The 13994-nt window shown below is 39.3% G+C and overlaps 1 pseudogene; it reads left to right on the forward strand.

Moving 5' to 3' along the window:
• The first annotated feature begins 10275 nt into the window (after positions 1-10275).
• LOC127756552 (putative F-box protein At3g52320) lies at positions 10276-13731 on the forward strand (annotated as a pseudogene).
• Positions 13732-13994: the final 263 nt, after the last annotated feature.

Here is a 13994-nt window from a genome sequence, read left to right on the forward strand (position 1 = left end):
GCCCCCGGACCAGGCTGGTTCGACGTCTGCCAACTGGGTGCACCTTGACTTGTGTTCCCCTCCGGTTGGGCCGAAGGGCTTGTACTTGAGATGTTGTGGGGTTAGTTGAGTTGCTGAAGGAAAGCTTGAAGCTGTGCCTGCAAAGCCGAGGCCCCTTCCGCCATTGCTTGTGACATTTGACCTGGGTGTACTTGGGCAACGACCGGCCGAACCTGCGGTTGTACATGAGGGGTCGGGTGTACATTGCGGCCGAAGGCTGCCCAACGAAGTACACTGGCGCTTGTATGGCTTGTGGTGGAAAGGCCTGAGTTGATGCTTGCGGGTAGACTTAGGGTGGAATGTAGCCTGCCGAATACTGGAGGATAGGGGCCGAAGCGACCTTAGCTTGCCGTGCTACCTCCTACGCCTGCTGTTGTTCTTGCATCTGGCAAAGCATGTCTTAGAGTCGGGTCATGTTTTGGCACATGGCCTCCATGTCGGCTTCGGCTTGTGTTTCGAGGTTGGGGTTGACTTGCGTAGCGGCGAGCGCGTCGAAGCCGTTGCCGACTGTGACGAAGCAGCTTGGGGCACTAACAGCTGGCTTGTCGAAAGGATCTCCGCCCTGGTCTGGAGCGCCCTTGCTGCCGCAGCTGCCTTCGCCGTGTCGACCGTGTTCGGCACCAGCCCCGACGAAGCGGCAGGAGCCGAAGGTGGCGGTTGCGGTGCAGGTGCCGAAGCCGACGGTGCTCCCCCGGCTTCGATGATGGGCGCCGAAGGATCGGCTCCCTCTTCGGCGGCCATCTCCTCTCCTGCTTCGCTCCCCTTTTGCTTCGCAACCTTCTCCTTCACAACCCTCTTGGGTGGCATTCGTTCTTAGTGGTTTCGCTCGGAGGTCCCCACGGTCGGTGCAAGCTGTTGTCGAAATGATAACTGCATACATCGAAGGACGTGGTTACTCAACAGTGGTTGGAAAGCAGTAAAAATGTATTAAATTGAGAGTTTTTCTTCGAAAAATAACCCTTTACATGGCCCTAGGGATCTATTTATAACCCTATTACAGGCCCCCCCTATTTGGGTTTAGGTTTTACAGGGGAATTTACATGGTTCCCCTTATAAAAGGGACATTTACATGGGCATACAGTGCAATTGAGGTGCATGGGCCTCTAATGGGCCAAATTGGCGATCGCTGACCCAATGGCCAACGGGCCGAAGCGGCTGCGATGGCCCCTTGGGCCTTCCCAGAGCTGGCCTCGATATGGCGAAGTCATCCTCCTTCGGCGTTCGCCCTTCGACCTTCCCCCAGGATGCACGGTCTTCGCCATGAGGCTTCATCCTTTGCCGTCTTCGCCGCATAGTCTTCGCCATGGAGCTTCGCCCTGATAAGCTTGACACCTTGAGCCTAAACCCTAGCTGGTTGCATGGTTTCGGCAAGTCTGGTCGAAGAGTCTCGTGACATACCGCCAAGACTACCCTAATCGACAACCAAGAAGCAGGCTAAAGATTATAGTTCTAAGCACGACTTATGAGATCAAACTTAACTGATGCAGCCATAAGTATGAAAAGAAAGACAATATCTAGACAATCAAGCCATTGGCAGCTTCATAGAGTGGTAGATATCCTATATAATCTAAGTTAACGTTGGTACTTAACCTAATCGGCTGCCTTCTAGCGATAGATGTTAGCCGACTGGAGGTTAGATAACAATATTACCAGAGTTTATATAGAATATATAATAACTCGACAACTTACATAAACAAGATTATAGTATCATAAAGATGGAAGCACTAATCCCGAGAACGCAAGCCGCCATAACAAGTTTTACCTCTAGTTGAAGATCAAAACCGATGCAGCTCAACCCGAAAGCAAGAACTCGTCGAAACAAAACGAAAGTAAAGGGTGGTGATGCGCCGAGATTGTATTTGAGCGTGTGTTGTTTATTACATGGGGCTCGGGGTCTATTTATACCTGAGATTACAAAATATGTCCTTGTCGGACACGACTCCTATCTCTAACAAACTCTAAGATACCATAAGTCTTTGTGACAGACTTTTGCCCAAACTTATCTCTAAGGAAATTACATAAAATATCGTAATTAATAGATACAATTGCCTTCTCAGGACTCAATCTGTGTGTGGCAATCCATATGAAGCACTTCAACCTAACCCGATGACGTATACCGAGTCGTATTGTCGGAATCGGCTCAATCGGCTAACCTTATCCGACTCGAACTCTGCCGATCACGGTCGCAACCGATTCTGACTTAGCCGTTTCACGCTCTGTTTCCGGAACGATCTTCGTCCTCGATTCCGCTTCGATCTGATCTTCATCTCCGATGCTTAGATTACCAAATTTGGTCATTAACATTTATATATCTGATTCAAATTTGAATTTGAATTCAAATATTTTTTATATATAGTATTTCTATACATCTAAAGTTTATATACGTAAAGTTTGTAGACCCAAAGTTTATAAGTCAAAAGTTTACATACCCGTTTCAAATTTGAATTTGAATTAAAATGTTAGTTTATAGACCCAAAGTTTATAAGTCAAAAGTTTACATACCCGTTCAAATTTGAATTTGAATTCAAATATCAGTTTATAGACCCAAAGTTTATAAGTCAAAAGTTTACATACCCGTTCAGATTTGAATTTGAATTCAAATATTAGTTTATAGACCCAAAGTTTATAAGTCAAAAGTTTACATACCCATTTCAAATTTGAATTTGAATTCAATTTTTTTATATATATAGTATTTGTATTTCTATACATATTTTTTTCCAACTTTGTTTTTTTATTTTTTAAAATTGTATTGTGTACTGTAGTATAGGGGAGGGATGGGAGCGTATAGGGGGAGGGATGGGCCGGTGATCGCTAGGAGCGATCACCCGCCCATTAGCCGTCCCCGTTCTGGATTGCTACCAAAACTTAGCCCTACCAATATTTTGGTAGTTTAAATAGGACATGTGCTTGGTTTGGATTGAAACCAATTTATTGGTGATGCCCATGCTAGATTCGGCATCAATCTACACTAGAATTCATATGTTGGCTTTATATTGGTAGCAAACCAAATACAATCTTTGCCCTACCCAAAAAATTGATATTGCCAAAATTTGCCTAAGTTTTAGCACTACCAAAAAATTGGCATGGCAACAATCCAAATAGACCCTCTAATTTTGAACTACTCCCTCCGTCCCATAATATAAGTAATTTTGGGTGGATGTGACACTTCCGGACATGTATCACATCCACCTAAAATCCCTTATATTATGGGACGGAGGGAGTATAAAATATAAGCCCCTGTACAATCCTAATGTTGAAATTGCTGAATCATACAAGAATCGATGAGCCTTTGATGTTATAAAATTTGATTATTAAAAATATTGTTGGTCAAAACTAGCACCTTAAAGTAAAGAAAAAAGTATTTTATGAAGGTCAGGAATATTTTTTATGGTATATTATATTTACATGTGTTTTATGATAGTTTAAAATATCAATTTTTAATATCTTTTTTAAAAAAATAATTTTAATCATTTGTTTTTGTCCTCGAATAATTATCACTATCTCAGTTTCATTTATCATCCATCAGCTAGACATGTGTTCATGGTTTTCTTTTTCTTTTTCATGATAGAAATAAATCCGGCCTCTTCTTTGAGACATATAATGCGTGACCTTAATTATTACAATCACAGCATACAGTTATTTTCATGCCCCCCAACATTGAAAACAATAAATATTATCATATATATAATTTTTATTCGATGTTCTTCAAGAGGTGTACATATAAATTAAATTTTCAATGTATAGCTAATCGCGTTGCTCTCATGTCCTATTCCCAATTCAATGCATGACTGGAACTTGTGCGGAATGTGGATAAAATTCACAATTCAATGCATGACCAAAACCAAACATATTGTTAGCAGGTAAAATAAAAGATAGCAAACAAAATATATTGAGGTGCAATCCTTTTGCGCACTTGCGAAAGAAAGATAGCAAACAAATCAGAATACTGAAAAAAAAATCCTTATTGTCGGAGGGTGAACTCCTCAAGCGGGGGATGGAGAGGCCCCTCTTTGTTAGTTCGGTCGGGGGCAACAGGTGAAATTCGAGAACTCGGTGGAAAGCGTGATGTAGAGGGGGTCGGGCCCCTCAAGAACAGTAAGACGAAATGGGTTTATATAGGTTCGGGTCGCTAGGAAGCGTAATACCCTACTCCTGTGTTTGGTTGAGCGATTAAGAATTGCAGGTGCTTGAGTCATCGAGAAACAAGCGTGAGCTTGCCAAAGGATCGATCCCTCCTTCTCTCACTAGGCTTGGACTTCCTTTTATATCTCAAGGGGCTGCCACATGGACCTAGAGCTCTCTCTAGGGGACAGGGAGGATAATCGCATTAAAAACATGTCTTGTTCCTTGACTCGGAAGCCACCCCACGAGCGCCTTGATCGTGGGGCCTATCAAATCGTGCCACCTGACACGAGGGACGCTCGTGTCATTCGTCATTTAATGGGTGAAGACTTCTGTGTCCCCATTCGCGCAATGGAGATCTTGTTCTAACCGTAGCGGGCGAATCGACTCCAGCTATGATGATGAGGGGACAGGGCGGGCCGCACGCCGCCTATCACACGCGCTAGTGCACCTGACACCCCTGGTCCCATCGGTCATTCGACCGGTCACTGGCCCGTCATACACCGGTCAGGCACGCTCCACGCAGCATTAAATGCGGCGTGGCGTGCCTGCTCAAGCCGCCATAAATGCGGGTAGGTGGGCGTTTTGGAGACAGCCACCCAGCCCATCGTACGTGGCGACCCACGGAGGGGGTCGGGGGAGTTACAGAGGGGGCATCCGCCGCCCTACCTCGGGTCCGACCCCCGTTGGGGGAGGGCCACGTGGCATTGGGGGGCAGCCTCCTCCCTTTTGTCTTGATATCTCCATGCCCATATCACCGACACTTATAATACCTATCATTGCAGGGCTTGTTTTGTTTAATACCAATTTATTACCCTACCAAAATTTTGGTAACTTCAATAGTATCAATTGCATGTTTGGTGTGCTACCAAATATTACCCGCAATAGTTTAATTGAATACTACCCAATTTGATAGTGCCAAAATTTACGAATGTTTTGGCACTATTAAAATTTTAGTAGGATAAAAATTGGCTCCAAACCAAACAAGCCCACAGAGTTTTCGGTGTATGGCTTCCTACGTTATCCATTGAAGTAATCAGAGGAGGAATAAAATACTGCGAGTATTGCGGAGCACGATTTTGCTAGCTCCTGCATCAGTGTCGCTAGCTCAACATGGCCATTACAAGGCACTATTCAACAACAAAATCGAAAAATAGGACTAATGGGAAACAAGAATGTCACCTTTGAGCCAATTCAGGTCTGAACAGCACAAGAGAAAGTTCTCAGAAAAAGAAGGAGCAACACAAGAGAAGACGGTGCACGGATGGGAGAACACCGGTGAACACCAAAGGCTCGACGGAGTGGTGACGGTGGCAGACCAGCGAGGCGAGTTGGGAAGCAGGTCCATGTCCATTGGAAGGCTCGACGGGGTGGAGATGCTCGCAGACTAGCAAAGCGTGTTGGGCAGCGGGTCCATCGGAAGGGCGGACCACCTCAAAGATGAACATCTATATGCTTTCAAAAGGAAAAAAAATCTATAATCGGTAAAATGAAACAAAGGAGAATATGTCAAATCAAATGAATGTAAATGTGTGTGTGTATGAGTTGGATTTTTTTCACGCGAGTTCACATGTACCACGATCTACACCCTATATGTAGCTTGCACGAATCTTAGCGCAAGTGTGTGTGTATATGTATATGTATATGTATATGTATATGTATATGAAAAATGCAGATTTGCACTCGGGTTCACATGTATCTACAATCTACATCGTTGATGTGTTCCAAGATTCGTACTGCAAAATGTACTTAATCTTAACCAAATGAATGCTTACTATAGGGAGAAAAGATTAGGATTAGATTGGTTCACAATATGTATAACATGTGTGTTGCATTTTTTACCAAATATTTTTTTCAATAATAATCATATATGACATTTATATATCTAGTGCATTGTATTTCTCTAACCCTTATTTTGTTTATAACATGATATTTAGTCAAAATGAGAAAAAAATATCTACTATATCACCAAATTATCATCTCGCAAAAATGATACTTCCAAAATGGTATATATCCTACCATAAAAACTACATAAACAAGGTAATTTATATAAAAAAGGTAAACTACATAAACAAGTTTTGCATACAAGAAATATAAAAATTACATAAACAAGGTATTTTACACTTGTAAAAAATTATAGTATAACGTAAACATAATGCATGTTACATTTTGTTAGCACCACATATATATATATATATACACGTATATATACGTATATATATATATATACGTATATATACGTATATATATATATATATACGTATATATATATATATATACGTATATGTATATGCGTATATATATACGTATATGTATATGCGTATATATATACGTATATGTATATGCGTATATATATACGTATATGTATATACATATATATACGTATATACATATATAATACATATATATATATATACATATAACACAACACTTAAACGCTTATACTGAATAATAACCAAATAATTAAATTCCAAATTGAATTGATTTGTTGTGTGGGCTGAAAAAAGCAGCTCAGGGGGACAACAGTATCATCCATATATTCAGACCAGTCCTTGCATGAGGTTAGCACAGGAAGAACAGGTTGTACTGTTAAATTTATTTCGATACTTCTACATCTTGAGAATTGACTCGCCAACCTAAAGTGGGTTAAAATAATTGACAATCTACCTGAACTAATATTTGTTGAATGTATCCCCATCGTATTGGTGTGATCTATGAAACATAAGGTTTAAGACAAGAGAGAATCTATTCTATACCACTGAGTTTGTTCGAGTTCAATGATTTACCATTGACATTGTCTCTTTCTATAATATACCAATGACTTTATCAATTGTTCTACAGTACGCCATTGGCTGAAACTTCTTTTCAAAAATACCCAAAATACCCTTAGAGACATACAAGATTAACAATTGATTTATCTCATCAGAAGTTTTAAAAAAAAATGAAAATTTTTATGTGGCCTCTTTACATAATTTGGAAGTTTATATACAAGTTTCAAGTTTTTTCAAGTATATTTAGTTTTTAGAAAAAAAAACATTTTTAAGTGGTATATGAGGGAGAATTTGCTTATACAAGAGGTAATAGCATAAAAATATCTTATGTAGTGAATGAAAGATGATTTATATTGAAAACAACAATAAAAAAGTATTTTATATAGCATATAACAAACAAGTTATATTTTGTTAAAAAATAAAAATTTAGTAAAAAACTTGAAACTTCTATATAAATTTCCACGTTGCGTAAGAAAGCCACATAAAAATTTTCATATTTTTTTAAACTTATAATGAGATAAATCAATTGTTAACCTTGTATGTCCATAAGGGTATTTTGGGTATTTTTGAAAAGAAGACCCAACACAATGGCGTATTGTAGAACAATTGATAAAGTCACCGGTATATTATAGAAAGCAATAATATCGATGGTAAATTATTGAACTTGAAGAAACTCAATGGTATAAAATAGATTCTCTCTTAAGACAATCCATACACTTATATAGTCAGTTAAACATTATTTATGGCAGTGTTATGGTAACCAAACGTACGAAGAGTAATATCTTTACTATTATAAAAAATAAATATGTTTTTGTCAGTACTTTTTACGTCATCCGTATATGAGTCGATTTTGAAGTTCGTTCGCTTTTGGAAATATATATCTGTATTTGAGTTTGTTCGCTTTTGGAAATAAAGAGGGAGTCATATAAGGAATCTTTTAAAAAAACCTGCATGCTAACTTGGAATGATCGGACTCCTAATTATAGCTCATGATTTTTTTACAAAAATATATATATCCAAGCGAATTCTCACAATAAAACTATTATAAAAACTGAGGATGTTTTTACTGGTACTTTGGTACGTCATCTATATATGAGTCGGTTTTTAAGTTCGTTCGCTTTTGAAAATACAGATCTGTATTTTAGTCGGGTTCTAAATTCGTTCACTTTTGAAAATACAGGAGCAATTGTATAAGAAATCTCTTTAAAAAAACTTACATGCTGATGATTAGACTCCTAATTGTAGCTCATGATTTTCTAGAAAAAAAATATATCTAAGCAAATTCTCACAGTGAATCTCACCTTCACTAAACCATATAACAATAGTCTTCCCCCGTTGCAATATATGGGTATTTTTTCTAGTAATATAGAATATTACGATTATTGCACCAGGCTCTTAAGATGAATCGGGAAGAAACCTTTTCTGCTGCAGTGGAATCCTTAATCATGTCCAGAGGTAAATCAATTCACAGTTGCATTTATAATTTATTTTAGAATTGTTCATGCTCATTCAAAGTGCAAATGAAATATTGGCATAAATAGAGCTCCTGTCATTGTGTACTCACTTTATTTTCCAATCAATATGTGAAGTAGCTTTTTCTACGGGTATCATGATTTTGCTACAAAATCAACCATGTTGGCATATTTACTAAGCATAATTTTGATGAACACCTACCTGTGAAAAGGAACATCATAGTGTATTATCTATACTAATACTAATATAAAAAGGGATAGCTGTTACCAGTGAATTTTAGTAAGCCCCGAAGTTATCATCGGTCTAGAGTCGCTTTAGAGTCCATGGAATCGGTCGATGGGAATTATCAAGTCACCAATAGTTAGATTCTTGATATATTTACTAAAGGAAGTTTATCAAGAAAAGACCGAGTTCAAAAAGGATGCGGCATAACAATTTATCTATTAATTAGAAATAATCTGTTAGTTTCCTTTTATCTTTAAGAATGTTTCTTTCTTGCCTAACAAGAATTAGTATCTACCCATGGGTATAAATATGTACACCCGGGGTCATTGTAAACTATCTCATAGATCAATACAACTACTCTCGGCGTATCACCACCCTCTTTTCCGAGGTTTTTACTTATCACCGGCGGAACTTGACACCTGACGTGGGGCTGCATCGGCTTTCAATCTCCGGCGAAGGGGTAAGTCATACGTTCTGTCGGCCCTAACAATCGTATCAGCTACGTTGTTGTTGTTTAAGGTTGCATCGTTCTCGACCTCTTGTATCTCTCTAGTTTGGTTGGTATGTTTCTCTACCTACTCCCTTCGTCCCATTTTAAGTGTAACCATGAGTTTCCACGGCCCACTTTAATCGTTCATCTTATCTGAAAAATTTTTATAATTAGTATTTTTGTTGTTATGAGATGATAAACATAAATAGTACTTTTCTCGTGACTTATGGTTTGAAATTTTTTAAAAAAAATTTTAAATAAGACGGACGATCAAAGTTGGACGCGGAAAATCATGGTTGCACTTAAAATAGGACGGAGGGAGTACTTATCATATATCTTAGTTAATCTAGTCTTAGTATCTCAATTTAGTTATATCGGCTATTTTTCGCTTTGGGGTTTATGCTGGTATTGGCTAAATTGTTTTACTAGATTAGATTAGCTAAGGTATTCACCACCCTCAAAGGCTTGATTGTTTAAACTTTATGCTTCTTTGCATACTTTGTGATGTATCATCCCTAGTCGTGTTTCGGCACGGCCACGGCCACTCGTGGGTTCCTGTGAGTTCACCGTAGGAATGCTAAGGGAAAAAAATGAAATGGTTGGAGCAGCATATAGGGCCTGTATAGTTGGCCAAAAATTTTGTCCTACATATCACATCGGATATACAGACATATATTTGAAGTATTAAATGTAGTCTAATAACAAAAACAAATTACAGATTTCAATAGAAAACTGCGAGTTGAATTTATTAAGCCTAATTAATCCGTCATTAGCAAATGTTTACTGCAGTATAACATTGTTAAATCATGGCGCAATTAGGCTTAAAAATTCGTCAGGTAATTTCCTAAATTACCTGGCGAACTGTGTACTTTATTTATTTTTTTCTATATTAATACTCTATATATATATGTCTAAATATTTGAGTTGACAGAGTGAAAAATTTCGTTTGTTAACTAAACAAGGCCCATAGATGAAACGCCTTGCGATTTTCCGTAAAAGATTCCGATGTTTTGGGCTTGCGTCAGTTTGGGGGCTCAATATTTTCGGTAGCTCTCTCCGAAACAGACACCGCCCAGCCCAAGCCAAACCGACTAGGAAAACACGGGATCGGTTTTATAAGGGAAGCCTATCCGTATCGTCGTCGCTAGTCGCAAACTCGCAATCCCACTCCCACAGCAGGACAGGCCACAGGTCCTCCCAAATCAGAGAAATCTTGAATCTCGCTATTCACGCGGCTAGGCAAGCGAGTCCGGTCCTTCCTCCCGTCGCCGGCGAGCGGCTGAGGCGGCCATCCCTTTCTGGATAGGATACGACGGCTCGCGATCCCCTCCCGCAGGCACCGAGCGCAGCCGGTGCCCGGTGAGGTGAGTTATCTGATACCAGTGAAAAGTTTTTTATTATTATTATTTTCGGTAGCTTTCTCATTGATAATTTTGGGTAAATTTCATCGCTGCCTCAACAAGATTCGATTCACCCCTTCCTCGAAAGAAAGAAAGAAAGAAACGTTATTCCCCTTTGATAGAGTTTTAGCAATCCGTCTGTAAATTGTTTGCTCTGCATCTTTTGCTAACCCAACGGATATGAGAAATCATGGTTTGATTTCTATTGAAACCACCGCTGCCTGATAAGTCCGAACCCGATTTAATAAAATGTCTAGTCCGAAACTAAATAGGATCGAAGTCGAGTTTCCCGATTAGTACAGACACCGAATACTCCATTATTATATTATGATGTGCAAAGCCATAACTGATTATGCTTAATTATTTTCTGCAGTTTGATATTGTTGGCATGATGGCGAAACGATGCACGGACATCTTGCTATCTCCCCGGCCACGAAAGACGATGCGGATTGATATCAATTCTTGCAGATCGAGGTTCTTGCTCCCTTACATCCCGGATGAGGTGATGTTCGACGTTCTGTTACGACTGCCATCCAAGTCTCTCATGCGGTTTAAGTCCGTGTGCAAGGCTTGGCACGCCATGATATCAAGCCCAATTTTCATCAACGCTCACCTCGAGTGGTCAAAGCTAAAGCCATCATCACTGCTCATGGCTCCTGGCTTTTACCAGAAGCAGAAGAACGGTCAGAATATTGCCTTTCTGATGGGCCTCTATAAGTACCAGGGTGGTAATAATAATGTAGTGCATCTGCATGATTTTCCACGTGATTTTCCACAGGTATTGGATACATGGACTCGCCCTGTGCACTGCGATGGTTTGCTCCTTGTTTCCAACATGAGCAAAAAAATGATTATCTACAACCCATCAACAAGAGAGATTGTTTCCCTGCCAAAAGGGAGCCGTAACCTTCATAAGGGCACAGGGATTGGATTTTGGGTTTGACCCTCGCAGCAGCAAGTATAAAGTGGCGAGAGTTTTTTATCAAAGGGATGACGAAACATCAATGTTGGTCTGTAAGTTTGAAGTGCTTACCCTGGGCACTATTAATGTATGGAGGCAAACTGAAGACCCACCTTATCCAATTGGTAAGTCGACTCCAGTTCATGTGAAAGGCGCTATCTACTGGATGGTTTCTCGAACATCACTTTGCCCAGATCCACCCAACACACTTGTTCGATTCTGTTTGACTGATGAGAAGTTTAGTCTGTTTCCATGCCCATGCAATGTAAAGCCTTCCTGTTTGACCGGATTGGGGGATGAATTGTACTGCAGCTATTTTTTCAGTCAACCACTCCAACTGGAGATTTGGGGTTGTAGTGTTGTTGGGCAGAAACCTGAATGGACTCGACGCTGCGCTTTACAGATTCCACCTGATGTTATTAAGCGGCCTGTAGCAAGTCTTTTGGTTGTCTTTCATGGAAAAATGTTGCTGTTGGCGTTGAAAAAGGTCTACAAGTATGACATCCAAGCCTGTAAATTGGAGAAAATACCTTTAGTGGTTGAAGACTTCATGTGCTATGACCGCAAAAATAATATGTACCAGACATATTCGAAGAAGGAAGTAATGGATTTCCATCTATTTAATTATGTTGAGAGTCTAGTTTCGATTAGAGAATTTTGAGAAATCATTCTTCTCGTGTTGTGTTGAGGAGTGATCTAAGGTTACAGTAGATGCCTTTCTTTCTGAGTAGTGTCAACCATAGACAATTCTTAATGAGTTGGATGTATGCTTTCTTTTTCGAAGCTAAGTGGTTTAACAGTAACAATGTATTGTTCATTCTAGTATTATGAATTTTCCTTTACTCTCATAGTCCTGTTCATTTTGCTGCTGACATTTGTGACATTCTTCTCTTATTTTTGCCAACGTTTTATTAGGTACTTACAAGTTGGAAGACTTACATCTGTCATGCAAATACTCTTGGCCATGTTTTTCTTCTTGTCAATTGAGATATATATTAACATGTTAACATATCCTGTCAGTTGAGATATATACTGCAACGAAATAACTATCTGCTTCTGCTACTACTAAAACTGCGGAAGGTGCTGACAAAGAAATGTGCTACCGTCCTCCTACTCTTTCAGACGATGATTTTTCAGAGGATGAGAACCCTGCAGACCAGCAGCCTAGAAGAGAGAAGCTCGCTCCTCCAAATTATTGATTCTTGGCACAATAGTAAGGATGTCTCTAGCAAAAAAAACTCGAGACATTGATGGGCTTGTTGATTGTTCAAGGAGTGAGACTTGCTGCTTCCGTCCCCAAATTGCAGCAGTTAGCCTGGTAACTTTCTGAAAGCACAAGTGCTCGTTGTTTTTGATCAATCATACATGAAACAAAATGGCACTCCTATGGTTATCTGTCTACTCAAAATGTAGGTTCGGCTATATATACTGGCAGGAGTCGTCTAACAAAGTAGTATTCTTTTGTTTTTCTCAGTTGAAGAGGGCACGTTTATGATGTCATATGGTTAACAAAGTCTAGAGTTCTAGAGTTATAATGAGGAGGAATTCTGGAACCTGAAAGCTTGGTAGTTTTTAGCCAAGATGTTATTATCATTTGCTCTGGTGAGGGTACATATCAATAAGGTGGATCAGTCTGATTCTTTTTTTGAAACTTTCCTCGCATTTGATGCCATCTATTGTTCTCCTTTTATGTTTGTCTATCGTTATTCATAAATTGTTGTTTTCCACACTTAACCACCCCCAATGGAAGCTATAAAATTATTCAAGCACCAGAAGGGGTAGTAGTTGGACTCCATCTGTAGGCAACATCAAAATTTGCCTGGCACGTACGAATAGTGGATTAATGTTTTATCACTTTATTTCTTTCCTTTCTTCTTCTTATTATTTTTTGGCAAGGAATGGTTTATCACTTTGGGTGTTGAACATAGGAGCACCAGGAGGGGCAGTAGTTAGAATCCAAACTGCTGCTGTGCTCTAAGATTCCTGCGACTCTCAGAGTAGTTTATAATCCTTCTTGGATTTGTTGCATTACTACACGCACACGCATACTGGATCAATGGTCTATTACTGTTTTTCTTTTCTTTTTTTCCTCAAAGAATGGTTTATCAGTTTGGGTGTTTAACATTTGATGAGCTAGTAAACTTGATTTGGTTAATGAAATCTGCAGTATCTATGTACTGCAGGAGCCACACAGAGTGTTTATTTGGCTTGCTCTGCCACCAATCGGATTTGGATAGTCTCACATTTATTTGAAGCTAAGTAACAAGATGTCGATTGATGTATTGAAACATTTATGTCGATGAGGATATAAATCCAAAACAATAAATGCTAGATTGAAAAAAAAATGATCTAATAATTATAGAGAGCAGATCATCTGAATTATGTAGTGCTACAATCATTTGAAAAATCTATGCCAAACATTAATTTATGGGAAGACAAATCCATATCAAGAAATATCATACTGAATAAAAATCCAATGGATAGAGTATATAAAATAACACAAGATCGCCGAT

This window comes from Oryza glaberrima, chromosome 12 (assembly GCF_000147395.1).
Source record: "Oryza glaberrima chromosome 12, OglaRS2, whole genome shotgun sequence".
Lineage (NCBI taxonomy): Eukaryota > Viridiplantae > Streptophyta > Magnoliopsida > Poales > Poaceae > Oryza > Oryza glaberrima.